Raw genomic sequence first — 13,916 nt, 5'->3', positions numbered from 1 at the left:
TAAGAATGTATCTGTATATAGACACTTTTTTTTTTACCAAGAAAATCCCATTGAAGTAAGGTTATCAGTGTGTGTTCTAGCCCAGTATGACTGGCACCAAGGACTGAATTTTTTTTTCCCTGAAATTTTCTTATTTTGAAATTCAGCCCTCAGAGTCACCGTACTTGGAAGCAGGACCTCTGAGATGATGGGGATGAAAGAAAGCCATGAAGGTAAGGACTTAACCTGACAGGGCTAGTGATGGTACTGTCCCGGAGGTTCCGGGATGTCCTCCTTTTCCTGTGTGAAGACTCAAGGAGAAGACAGCCCTCTGACAACAGGGACAGGCTTTCCTACCTCGAGCTCAGGCTTCTCAGCCTCCCGAACTTAGGAAAATAAGTACTGTTGCTTAGTCTGTATCATGGCTGACACTTTGTTATGGCGGCTGAGCGTGCTAATGCAACTCATGAGCCCCAACAAAGAAAGCTGGAACATCAGTGTAGGAAGACAGAGAAGGCAGCCATCTGGAAGCCAAATACAAAGACCCAGACTACACCCACCCCCCACCCCCACCCCGCCGCCAACCGCCTTGCAGGAACCAAACCCTCAGGTCAAGCAACTTCTTTTGGCTTGTTTTGTTTCTTTGTTTTGCTTGAGACACTGTAGCTCAGGCTATCCTGAAACATACTATGTAACCCAGGCTGTCCTCAAATGTATGACACTTCTCCTACCTTAGCTTTCAAGGGGCTGGGATTGTTGGCATGTATCACCCACTGTGCCTGCTTTGTGCGTCCATGGTTCGAGAGCACCCTGTCTGTGGTTCTTCAAACAGGTAAGGCTGGGTTGGACATGAGACAGCCTGAACAGATTTTCTTACATGCAACCCTTCCCTTCACAGGAAGTGGGAACCCACTTCCACCCCACTGCCCACCATGCTCCCTCTCTCCTATGGACTGAGTTCTGACGCTCTGGAACTCTAAGTCTCTATCTCATTTTGGGGTGGACTCCAGACAAGACCCTATTTTGTCTTGCAAGAACGAATCATTTTTAATCAGGCAACAGTGAGTCTGAGAGAGAAACCCATGGAGACAGTGCAGGCCTAGAGCCAGGGAGAAGGCCGGTTGCCAAAGCCCAGCTCCCTGCTTTAATTCCCTAGCTCAGAAGGGAGGGCATGAATCCCCACCCTGCCAGAGGGGAAGGAAAAGACGGGACACTTATCAGTAGAAGCAGAAGCTTCCCCGAGGCTTGGCTGGTGCCCCGCTCTGGCAGGGCCTGTCCTAGCATTGCAGCAAGCCAGACTGGAAGGTACTGAATGCAAAAAAATAAAAAATAAAAAAATAAAAAATTATGTTGGAAGCAAAGAAAGAGGGAAGCCTTAAGAAAGAAAGGTGTCATTGTGGTGCCCATGGCCAGGAGCTCCCAGAACCCTCCCCTGCTCTTCACCTACTCAGCTAGTGTAGGAGGAAGGAGGGAGTCCTTGCTGTGTAGTTGCAATGGAGACTAGAGAGAGGCCTTTAGGCATGAAGAGACCTGGGGGACCACCAGAGGTTACTGGCATGGGAACAAGGGACAGAGACGGGAGGAAACATGCTTACATGGAGCTGTCTCTAAAGGCTGCAGAGACACTTAAGTTTACCAGGCCAGCTGTCCCACCTCTCCCAGATCGCACTGCTAGTGCCTCTGGTGCTCACCATCCCTACAAACAAGTGACAGTACAACAGCCTGGACCCCAGCCATCTGCCCTCTGGCTGACACACTCCCCATCCATCCCTAATGTTCCTGGAGTTAGACCTGGAGAAGGGACCCTGGTCCTCAGCAGCAAAGGGATGCAGGAGACGGGGAGGTCACATTAGCCACAGATCTCAGGGCCATAGAGTGAATCCCTCCACCATCAGATTGGATTTGGATTCTGGCAAACGAGCAAATGAGACATTGCTAAGGCAGCTTGACAAACCCATTTGAACCAATAGACAATAGGCACTGAGAACTGTCACCCCCTCCCCTCCAGGCCCTCTTAAGACAGCTTTGAATCCTCAGGGATGGATCCAGAAGGCAGACCAACATCTCAGCCAACAATGGTAACAGCCTGTGTTTTCAGTAGACAGGCACACTGAGTTCTGGCCCAACGAGTGCACAGAAGATTCTAAGGGCTCAGGGTCGTCTTCCATGCCATTGTGGAAGGTGCTGAACCTTGGAGAAGGCAGAGCCTCCTTTGGATCTTAGCTCTGGATACCACTAGCTGGTACGCTGGTGGTATAGAGCCCACCCCTGTGCTAAGATGGCTGTCCCATTTGGACTGATCTAGTGGTCAGCATGCTGAAGTAAATCAAAGCCAGCCTCTCCAGAATGCCTCGGTGAGCAGTGTACTACCTCCCACCAGCACCATAAGACATGGGCGGAGGAACCGGCATATGCTTACCATCTCCTGTAATAGCCATTGCTGTCACCATCTGTACCTTCTCCATTCATCCATCACTCCATCCATTGACTCTCCGGCTCAGTCATTCCGTGGGTAACTAACCAGCCTTGACACTGTGACCAGACACTAAGGCAGGAGGCCTGAGTTCTTCCTGAGTCAGGGACTCACCGCAGACTTAGTATCTCAGCCAAGCTTTGTAAACTTACTTTTGAACCCTCCGGAGGTCGAGCCAAAGCATGGAAAAGAATGAACTAGCTTTGGCAGTGCCTCTGGAAGGAAGGGCATGCTCCCCAAGCCTCCAGAGAGGCTGTAGATTGGTCACAGAGGAAGCACAGATCCCAACTTCCAATTCCCAACACCAGCTAAACCCATGGCATGTGCCAAGTAGCTGCTCTTTCCTCGGAGATGAGCTAGCTCAGCCTTATTCTCAAAGCAGTCTCGAAGCCTCCACTGGAAGTGTAATCTCCCCATAAAGAATTCTTATCTTCTCATGTGACTACTTCCCTCTCATTTAAGAACCAGTCTGAGTTTGCAGTGAGCAAGCCTCCGCCTCCCTCCCCTGCCTTTACCTGATATTATTTTGGCTCCTGATAATTACATTAGGTATAGCAACTGATTTTATGATGCTAATAATTATACACACTTACAAAACAGATGGGCCTGGGATCCGGAGGGGGGAGCGTTTATGGACTCGGAAATGAGACGTTTTGTAGGGAGGAAATGGATAGTTATTTCCAGGTTTTATTGCTGTGTTCCGTGGGCTTCTTCCTAAATCTTGTTGATAATACTTTGCCTGAATTGCCTTCCCTGCGTTTTGTAGGGCTTTTCTCATCCATTCAGGAATTGCTGGGAACAGAACGTGACATTCACTGCCTGGACTGGGAGAATTCAGAAATGACCGGAGAAAAGTCCGTCCGCTTGGGAGAGACACAGACACCACAAACATGAGTCTTCCCACCATTGGAAGATGAGTGACAGAGGGGTAGCTAATTCTGTCCTGAGGCTGGACTGAGTCATAGGACGTGGGAATCAGAAGCCTCAGAAATCATCTGGCCAGTGTTTCTCAAGCTAAGGTTCCCCACAGCAGAAATAGGGGTGTAGTTTGGAAGCCTGCTAAAAGTGCAAAGCCACAGGTCCTGCACAAGTTCAACTGTCCTTCATCCCAAGTGACTACTGACTACTAAAGGTCATCAAAGTTCCCTGACCGAGGCCTGGGGAGATGACTCAGTGAAGGGCTTACCATGCTAGCACTAAGTCTTGATTTTGAATCATCAGCACCCATGTAAAAAGATGTATGTGGTGAGAAACTATAATCTCAATCCTGGTAAGGTAGACAGGGAGTTCCCTGGAGGTCACTGGCCAGACCTATAGCCAAATTGGTGGGCTCCAGGTTCAGTGAGGGAGTTTTGTCTCAATAAACATAAAATGGAGCAATAAAGGGAAATTCTTAATATTGACTTCTGGATACACACACACACACACACACAGAGAGAGAGAGAGAGAGAGAGAGAGAGAGAGAGAGAGAGAGAGAGAGAGTTAGACACACACATATAAAGAGAGACAGACTAGACACATAGAAAGACAGAGGCAATGACAGAGAGACACACAGATGCAGAGAAAGAGAGAGGGGAGCAGGGAAGGGGAGGGGAGGGGAAGGAAGGGGAGGGGAGGGGAGGGGAGAGGAGAGGACAGGACAGGACAGGGGACAGGAGAGCAGAGGAGAGGAGAGAGGAGAGGAGAGGAGAGGGGAAGAGAGGAGGGGAGGGGAGGGGAGGGGAGGGGAGGGGAGGGGAGGAGAGGGAACTGGTCAGATTGGTCATCTCCAACCTGCTCACTTATCAACCCCAAGGCTCCTATGCCACCTTGAAGAGATCTGGTTATGTCATCTCTAAAATTCTTGGCAATACACAAGTAACAAAACCCAGAAACAAGGAGATATAGCTCACTTTCTTCCAAAAAAAACCTTCCTGTGTTGAATACTAATAAAATAATAAATTTCTAGAAGCCATGCTTGGCCTTCCTGAGTCCTCTTTCTCTCAGCCCCTTGGTAAGTGAGTCCCCCTGACATTTGACCTTGGTTCCTCTGCTTACTCTGGGTGTCACTCCTTCCTTTGGTGGGCATCTTTGGGTGCTTTGGAAGTAGAATCTTGGAGATACACAGCTCTAGGGGAAAAGGATATCATCTTCTGTGACTTCCTTTTTCTACCATTCCGGCCTTAAAGGGAGCTGTGTTCAAACCTGGCCAAGACTTTGTCCGTCCTGCACACGGCATTTCTTCTCATTGCTCTTGGCTCACTTGTTCAACCAGGTGGCTTTGTTTTATCCCCCTAATTGGGGACACCCCATCTCCAGCCCCCAAACACGCCCCTTGATCTTCTGCCAGCTGATCAGGATCAGCCTCTTTCGAATTCTGTCCCTCTTGACATCTCCCTCTCTCCCTCTTCAGTCCCCACTAGGTCCCTCTCATAGACACACATTGATAATGAATAAATCTCTTTCAGAGTAGGGAGTGGGCTAGTGTGTCCATGGGGAAGGCCCTACAGACGTGGACAGGATGGATGGCTGATGGGAGCCGTGCTGTCGACTCTAATTAACGTATTGTTCTCTGGGCTCCAGCAGGGTTATAGATGAGCTCCACAAAGCGGCCCACTTAACCTGAGCACCCCAGTCCCAATCTATTACTTTCTTCACTGGCTTCAGCCTGCTGTGGAAAGAAAAAAAAAAAAAAAGGTTGAGTGTGGGCAAAAAGCCAAAGAGCTTAATTTGAGGAGCTCCCTAAAGGTAGCTACCCACTTGCTTCTCCTGACAGGTTAGCCTATGGGACACCTGGGTTTGTCCCCTCAGTAGGCAAAGAAAATACAACCCAACGTGCTTGGAAATCTGAACTCAGCTCATGAACACAGTGAGCTCCGCAGACAGATGCAGGGAAATTGCAGGGCTTTTTGCCAAGGCTGCCTCCTTATGTCTAGTTGAAGTATTGTTTGGCCTCAGCCCCAAATCTTCCGTTTACGTACCACAGAGAGTCTGTGATCGTCCGTGTGTCTACATACCTAGGGGTGGAAATGACCACACACCAAGAAGCTCTCCAGGACAGAGGCTATCTGGATACCCAAAGGTGCCAACATAAGATTGAAAGTGAGCAGTGATTAACCCAGGGATTTTAGAGGTGGCACTGATGGACAAGCAAGGAGGGCCACCTATTCATAGGGCCACAGGAGGGTGAAAAAGGCATCTCAGTGAGAGCATCTGGTGTGTTTTAGGGGAATTGAGAAGGATTTTTTGTCTGGATGGGGGAATATAAGCTGTTAGCATTCTGTCTAAGCTCCACCCCCACAGTTACCTGGCAATAGCCAGGTATGCTCTGCCCCACAGTTACCTGGCAACAACCAGGTATGCCTGACACTATAAAAGGGGCTGCTTGCCCCCTCCCCTCTCTCTTGCTCCTTGCTCTGGCTCTCTTGCCCTCTCTCCCTCTCTCCCTTCTCTCCCTTTTCTCCCCATCCCCCTTCCCCCCCTTCCCTCCTCGTGCTCAAGGCCAGTCTTTACTCCTCTCTTCTTCTACTCTTCTCTCTCTCATCCCTCTCCCTTATCTCGTCCTCATATTAAACCTCACCACATGAAACCATGTTGGCCTGGTATGGTTTGTCCAGACATGAGCTGAGATTTCTACGCCAACATAAGCACTCAGCCCAAAGAAAGGCAGGGGCTCTGGACTTAATTTTATAGCAGAGGACAGCCATAGTTTATGGAGCAGAAGAGTAGTGTGGAGAAATTGCATGTGTGGCTTAAAAAAAAGGTTATTCTGTCATGGGTATGCAGGAAGGGTATGAAAAGAGGCACGTTGTAGTGTTGGCTGTGATGCAGACTTAAGAATGGGGGCTGCAGTCTTCCATTTTCAAGGGAAACGGTAGAGAAACCGAATTCCGGGAACTTTAAGTGATGTGCTCTAAGTTACCATCAATTACAGATCGTTCTTGGAATGAATGTTTTTCATCTTCTAATGGGGAGGGGGATTGTATCCAAGATTTGTACCCAACAAAATTGTATGACCCAGTGTTCCCAAGTTTATGGCTATCAATCCAGATGAACTACAACAGCTACAGGCTTCCAGGTATCCCCAGCACAAAGAGGCTGCAAGAACTTTACTCACTCCTGACAACTTTAGCAGTTTCATCAGGGTATCCTATCCTGTTAGACAAAAAGATGGCTCCCTGTCTACCCCACCACCAATCCTATGTCTGATGGGAGCCATAGCAATGTAGTGGAAAGGAGAAAGATTGAGATTTAAGAGCCCTAGACCTGCAGCCTCTTTACCTCTCAAACTCAGATGAGCTGCCTAGGATCTCTGAAGTGGAATGGCCAATCTACTTCATGAGGAAGTAGTTAAGGTTACATAGAGTGTATATAACAGAGCACACAGAAGCCAAAATAGCCATCAAACACAATGCTCATGATTGTTAATATGCTTATACATGAAAACACTTCTAGACCTAGGACAAAGAGCGGGAGCCAAGTTCTGTTGGTAAAGCCTAAGGTTTCACTGTAAACTATAGAACAGGAGATCGCTGAGCCTAGAAGACAAAGAGCTGTGTCTGAGAGTGGGCTCCAGCTGTGTGACACTGAGCACCGCTCAGCAATATCTGCATTCTCCCCTTCTTCCTCCAAACAAGGGTGTGTGACCCAGCCTCCTTGGTGTGCCCTACAGCCACATGACTATATTCTAGCTGTGGAGTGTGAGCATAGGTGACATGTGCCATCTCAGGGCATTGATCAAAAAAGGATGCCACATACGATCCTTGATTGCTGTTTCCTTCCTAGTTGAGATGCTCCAAGAACCTGATGGGCAGCAAAGCCTCAGACAGAAGCAGCCTGGATTCCAGACTAACTCAGTCAGAGCATCTTACCGACTCCCACTGAGAAGGGGCAAGCTGGAGAAACCGTGTGCCCCACTGAGATCTGGGGGGGTGCTCACTTGATAGACTCAAGTCATTCACCTATTTTGAGACCCATAACTCTCGCCTGTAAGATTGACAGCCAATACCTCTCTCGTTAGGACTGAATCGTGAGGGTAATGATAGAATAGCATTAAAGATGGAAGGGTCCATTCATGAAAGCAGCCAAGAATGAGCTAACGTCAGTAAGCAGCACTGTCCTGTGCACTCCACCCCTCAAGACACATCCTGAGCCCCTCATATACTTCATCCACTTCACAAATTTGAATGAGGTGACGAAATGCATAAAACAATGGTTCTCAACTTGTGGGTTGTGACCCCTTTGGAGGCCAAATGGTCCTTTCATGGGGGTAACCCTAAGACCATCTGCATATGAGATATTTACAATACAATTGATAACACTAGCAAAAGTACACTTCTGAAGTAGCAATGACAATAATTTTATGGTTGGGGTGTCATCAGAACCTGAAGAATTGTATTCAAGGGTGGCAACATTAGGAAGGTTGAGGACCATTGGCACAGGAGGAGGCCACAAGAAGTGGTTATTTCCTTCTACTTTCCTTTGGCAAAAATAGATAGATAGATAGATAGATAGATAGATAGATAGATAGATAGATAGATAGATAGATAGATAGATGATAGATAGACAGATAGACAGATGATAGATAGATAGACAGATAAATTGGTCACTTTTCCCTGTATCCCCATTCTTCCATTTCCCGACTCAATATCTACCCATGCAGGCTTTCTTAACTCTTGTTGTGTGTGGTAAAAATTCTGGAATTTGGGGTTCTTCAAAAACACAGAAATATAAGAATACGTTTTCATTTTAACCTCAGGTGTGGGCTTTGGGGCTGCTTCAGAGTGGCCGTAGCAGCTGACTATGATTGTTTGCCTCCAGCTCTAGCAGGGGCAGGATTTTTCCAGCTGCAGGTTGTTCTTACAATTGTGTAACATTTGGAATTGGGGGGCGGGTGTATATGAATGCTAGGGCCCCGAGAAGTGAGGGTTTGTAGGTTGGTTGCTGGTTGTCATTGCTTGCTATTGGTTGTAGTTTGTTACATAGTCGTGTGCAAAGAAGAGACAAAAGGAAGAAATTAGGTATCCTAACTGCAAAGATCAAACTTGCCCCAAGGAACTCAATGCCCCTAATCAGCCGGAAGTAACTAACAATAACATCATTCCCTTTCCAAAACCACCCCCCACTTTATTTAGGGATCTCTTTCCTTTTCTCTCTAACCTTTCTCTCTCCTATCTAGTGTTACGGGGTTGAAAAGGAGAAAGAAAAAGGGTAGAAGAGAGAAGAACCCCCAAAGTAGCAAAAGACAAGCTACAGAGGTGAACCCAGAGAGCACAGCACACTGGTCCAGCTGCAGGACCACACGTGATATGGAGTAAGTCATCTTTCACTTATCTTTTCAGCAAAGAATCACATGGGGCTGGGAGAGTGAAACTCAATGTTGATACATTTATTGCAAAAGTCAACAGGGATTCGGACTTCCAAGCACCCCCACACCCTCCTTGGAAAGACATTGAGAGTGGAAACAGGCTACCAAAAGAGTATCAGGATTGCCTTGAGAGGCAAGGCACCCCTGCAGAAGAACACGAATGTACACCTGGGTGCATAAGAGTGACTGTGAGGGTGTGCTCAAGATGTGTCAATACATGTGTGTGCACCTAGAGATGGTTATTCGTATGTTTGGGTCTCTTTAGAGCTGCACACACATAGATTTGCATGTGTTCGTGAGGTGTATACATGTGCATATGATTGATGTATCAGCACACACATATGCATGTATCTCAGTGTGTATGTGTGTGTGTGTGTGTGTTTGTGCATGCACACACATGGTTGGTCTCTTTAGAGGTATATACATGTAATTGTATGTGTTTGTGAGATGTGCATGTATGTGTATCTGTGTGGATGTATTTAAAGTACTTGCATCCATGTGTTTTAAAAGGTACATGCCTGTGCTTAAAGGGATGCATTTAAAGTATATACACACATAGGTGAGTAGGAGTGTTTGAGGAGGGTGTGGGTATATGTGCATGGATATGTTTGAAGACCTCACACATGTGTTTGTGCATATGTGCATGTGTGAGTGTGCACACACCTTGGGTAGGAGGTGACAGAGGAGAGAGCAGCAGAAATAATACCTCTAGGCAAGACCTTCACACCTCTCCCTTGAGAGGGTTCCCTGGAACTGCAGCAAACAAACAATGCTTTTACTCTTAACAATGGCCCTGGCCCCTTCTGAATCTTTATCCTAGAAAATTTGAAGCAGCCACACTGAAGAGGACACACTCTTTCCTCAGGAATGTGCTCTGCTTCAGGGTGCAGCAGACTCTGGGCTCGGCTTTGCTCCAGGACCTGTCCCCTAAGCCCACAGAGAGAACAGGACAGTCTACAGGAATGAACAAGAGAGTCCTCTAAGGAACAAAGACAGCTTGGAGGCCAGGTGGGTGGAGGAGCTGGAGCAGGAAGGCTGCAGGCCCTGGGAGGATCTCAATTCTCAGCCCTGCAGGAGGCCCAGGAAGAATGCTGGCAGCCTGGTGGGCCTGCCAGGTTAGGAACAAGCCCCTGACACAGGGGTTTGCACAGGCGCACAAATGAAAGAGAATCAGAGGAGATGAAACCATACAAATTTCGGGTAATAGAAAGAGAGGAAAAAGATGTGCGTGTGGCCTGGGTCTCGGCTCAGAAAGGTCGATTCCAAGAAGACACTGGCCAACTTTATATTACTTTTCAGAAAGCCAGTGAGCTGAAAAATAACTCACCTTTTTTTCTATTATTATTCCTATCTTCAGAGTTTCTTCTTCACATTGTTTTCTGCATCTCACTTGTTCATTTCTCCCCAGCCTGATTTCATTTGGAGATTTGGCCTAGAGCCTGGAGGGGAAGCCGGTCCCTCTTAGAGAATGCATTTATTTTGAATCTTCAGCAGCCCCTACTGTCGCTGCCCAGTCAGAGCGTGGAGGCAAGTGGCAGGGAAGGGGCTGTGACCTGAGGTAGGGAAGAACAAGGGTGGACAAGTTGCAAGAACCTGTCTGCTGTTCGCGCCAAACACATGCATGTAAACATGTGTGCTTGTATAAGCCTAAGGGTTTGTGGAAGAGCATACTTGTACCACAGCACATCAGTAGGCGTGGAGCTTGTTAGAGTCACAGGTGAGTGTGAGAAGCATCTCCAGTTATACATGTTGTATAACATGGGGGGCATATATAGCTACATGTGTGGGTATCTGCGTGGGTTTGCCCACCGTCCCTCGGTGGGGGTGGCAGGGACATGGGGTGGCTCTCCATTCTGTCTCATAATGGCAGTGACTGACTCCTTCACCTTTGCCAAGCTCAGCGAGGCACAGATGTTGTTTGAACCAGGGAAAATGTCAGCCCCCAGGAGGAGCCCAGCTTTAACTTACAGCAAGCCCCCTAGGAAGCAAGAGTGGCAGTGTATTCTGGGTATTGTGCTCTGGGTTCATTTGCCTTTCTTCCCAGTAACTGAGGGCTGGTGGGTGGTGTGAAGAAAGGGGCTCACTTCCTCTGTGCCTACAGCCCCTCCCAGCTTCCTTGAGCTTCTCCCTGCTGGGCCTGGCACCAACGGATGCCAAGTGGCTGCAAAAACAGAACCTTGATTAGCCCAGCCTTGCTCTCACCACTACACCAAAATGGAGACTTGCTCTTCCTGGCCTGCAGTCCCATCTTCTGAGTTAGAGGTAGGAGACCTCGCACTGCAGAGAACAGAAGCTGGGCACTCATTGCGGCCCAGAATAGGCACATCTGGATTCTGACCACGGTGCTCAGAACTGTCTTGTAAACAGTGACAGAGTTGGAGTTATGCTATCAGTGGAAGGAAAGGTGCGGATGCCCTTCCCTCCCTGCAAGCATGTGCCTTCGCTAAGCCCCTCACTTGGAAGCTCTGCCTGACATTCAGCTCTTTCCCAGGGGACCTCAATGGGCTGTATGGGAAGTCAGTGTGTAAAAAGAGATCCTTCTAAGAGAACTGCACTCTCAAGGCCCTGTCATCCAGAAGTCACCACTCGTTAAAAACACCACACTATTTAAGGAGATGGGGAAGCCTTGGTCAGCTGAATACATGGTGGCACAAGGTGCATACATAGAAAGGCCGAGTTCAATTTTGGCAAGGGGCTCTGGCACCATGAAGGCCACTGCTATGGAGAGCTGGGCAAGTTAGAGGAGAGAGTGTCTAGAGAGAAGAAGAAGCCATACCTTAAACCTAGATTCCACCAGATCACCAGCAGACCCAGGTCCAGGACATTTACAGAAAATGTGGAGTCATGGGTGTGTCAGTTGCAGGAGGCCTACAAAATGACTTCCTAGCCTAACTCTCAACCATGATCATGGTAAAACTGTAGAGTGCCAAGGGATGTGCTGTTGCGTTTGACAAGGAGATTCTGTATGACCACGCTGAAGTCACTTAAACTCAAGGTCTGCAAGACGGCGGGGTCAGTGATGTTTGAGCAAGACTATGGCTGTCAATGGATCTCAAGTGGGTGGATCTACTGCTTCAGGGACCAGAGTAACCTATGGGTGGGCCCAGCCAGGATCGCCTGTCTCTTAGTCCTGGAGCTAATGCCCTCATCATCATGGGAAACCAAAGAGTCAAGACACAGAAGAGAATCTACTGAGCTAGGACCCCTGTGCTGTGGGTCCATCAGGGAAGCTTCTGTCCTTCTTCCTGTACAGGACAGCAACCTACCTGCCACACTAGGAAGGTCACAGACAGCCCTAAAGAAGGTTCAAGCAAGGAGACAGCCTAGGAACACTGCCTTTTCCTTAGCACCTGGCTTCTAACTGCCCAGACAAGAGTTCCTCATGTTGCAGCTTCACCGATACTCATGAATGATAATAACAGCAAGGTTAGTCCTGTTCTGGGAGATCCGCCCTCACGTCAGAACATGTTAAGGAACTTGGGTTTCCGTGGCAATGAACTTGGATTTCTAGGGTGAGATTGGCCCGCTCCTTTCGACATGAACTAGTAGCAGTGGCCCCATCTCCAAGGCATGTCAAGGAACGGGATGAGGTAATTGATGAATTCATTTGACCCCTACAGCCTAATTAGTCTAAAATGAACATAATAGCCCTAGCTGTGTGACCTTGTGCAAATTACTTAAACCTTCTGTGTCTCCATTTCCTTATCTAGGAAATGAGACTAATAACAGTATCCACCTCATAGGGTTAAAGGGGGATTAAGCGGGATTAACGGAGGATTATGAAAGTTAATATTTATAAGGCACTTTAGACAGTACCTGCTACATGACGAGCATTGTGTGACTTACAGTTAGAGCCTCACTGGGATTATTTTTGTTAGCCCAGCTCAAGGAGGGGTGTTAGTCCATTTCACAGATGAGGAAGCTGAGGTGAGACATTGAGTCACTGGCCTGAGACTTGCACCCGAGACTTCTAACTACAAATGAGGTTCCACTGCCCCTTTCAGTGGCTTTTCCTCTGCAGAGAGTGCTAGGAGGATTCTGGAGTCTTTCTACAGCCAGCCAGGTTTTGCTCAGAGGAGACAGAAACATCTGCTTCTCCCAGACAATAGAGTAGAGTTGGGGAAATGGTGGGCTTGGGATTCCTTCCGCTTCAAGGCTTTCCAAGCATTTAAGATCAGCAGTCGTCCTCTGGGCCTCTGTCTATTGGTGAATTTGGAGGCTGTAGTTATTGTGGGGAAAGTGACTGAGTGTGTGTGTGTGTGTGTGTGTGTGTGTGTGTGTGTGTGTATGCTGTGAGTGAGTGTGTGTGTTGTGGTGCTGTGAGTCTGTGTGTATATGCATGTGTGTCTATGTGTGAGTGTGTGTACACATATATGTGTGTGTGTGTGGGGTGTGTGTGTGTGTGTGTGTGTGTGTGTGTGTGTAGTGAGTGCATGTGTGTTTTGCCGTGGTGTGCAAGTGGAAAAGTAGGAAGCCCCCTCACCCATATCATCTCCAGGGCTCAGGTCACAGGAGCATTCAAGAAGGGACAGAATGACATGATGCCTTTCAAAGGATCTCCCGTAGGTGCTTGGGGAACCTTCTCCAGCCACCTCCTCACACCCTGTCACAGTCACACACCCCTACATGCGCAGACACACACACACACACACACACACACACACACACACACACAATTGTACACAGAAGAAATGATCAAGCACCAAGTATCCTCGCGTGCTACTTTATATGGCAAATAATTGAACTGTACCCTTGTGGTCTCGGTGAGGAGTTTCATCCATATTCATGCCTCTCATTTCCTGTGGAAACAACACGCCAGCCATCCCAGCTCAACACAAGCTGGAAATCTCGGGCGCTAACTCAGCGGGCTCTGGGTCCCCATCTTCTGCCTGGAGAGCGCAGATTTAGACTGCGTGTAACTAGCAGGGAGACTGCCAGTCCTGGACACTTTTCTGGCTTTTGTGGCCCTGGTCCCTTTCTCTGCCCCTCTCCCCACGCCCCTGCGCGGGCTCGTTCTGCCTTCTCTTCTCTGTTTTCTTCTCTGCAATCCTCTCCTCTCTTTTTCCTTTTCTTCCCTTCCCACCATTCTCCTGCATAGCCTCCTCAGACTCAGTCTCT

The 13,916-nt window shown here is 48.2% G+C and overlaps 1 long non-coding RNA gene across 1 annotated transcript in view; it reads right to left on the bottom strand.

Moving 5' to 3' along the window:
- Nucleotides 1–13,709, bottom strand: part of LOC134480164 (uncharacterized) — a 36,479-nt gene extending 22,770 nt beyond the window's left edge. Inside the window, exon 1 of the long non-coding RNA XR_015627241.1 lies at nucleotides 13,549–13,709. This is a non-coding gene — a long non-coding RNA (uncharacterized LOC134480164). The remainder of the gene's footprint in view (nucleotides 1–13,548) is intronic.
- Between the last annotated feature and the right edge of the window lie 207 nt (nucleotides 13,710–13,916).

Source organism: Rattus norvegicus, chromosome 8, assembly GCF_021556685.1.
Source record: "Rattus norvegicus strain SHRSP/BbbUtx chromosome 8, alternate assembly SHRSP_T2T, whole genome shotgun sequence".
NCBI lineage: Eukaryota > Metazoa > Chordata > Mammalia > Rodentia > Muridae > Rattus > Rattus norvegicus.
This window is presented reverse-complemented; position numbering and strand designations above follow the sequence as displayed.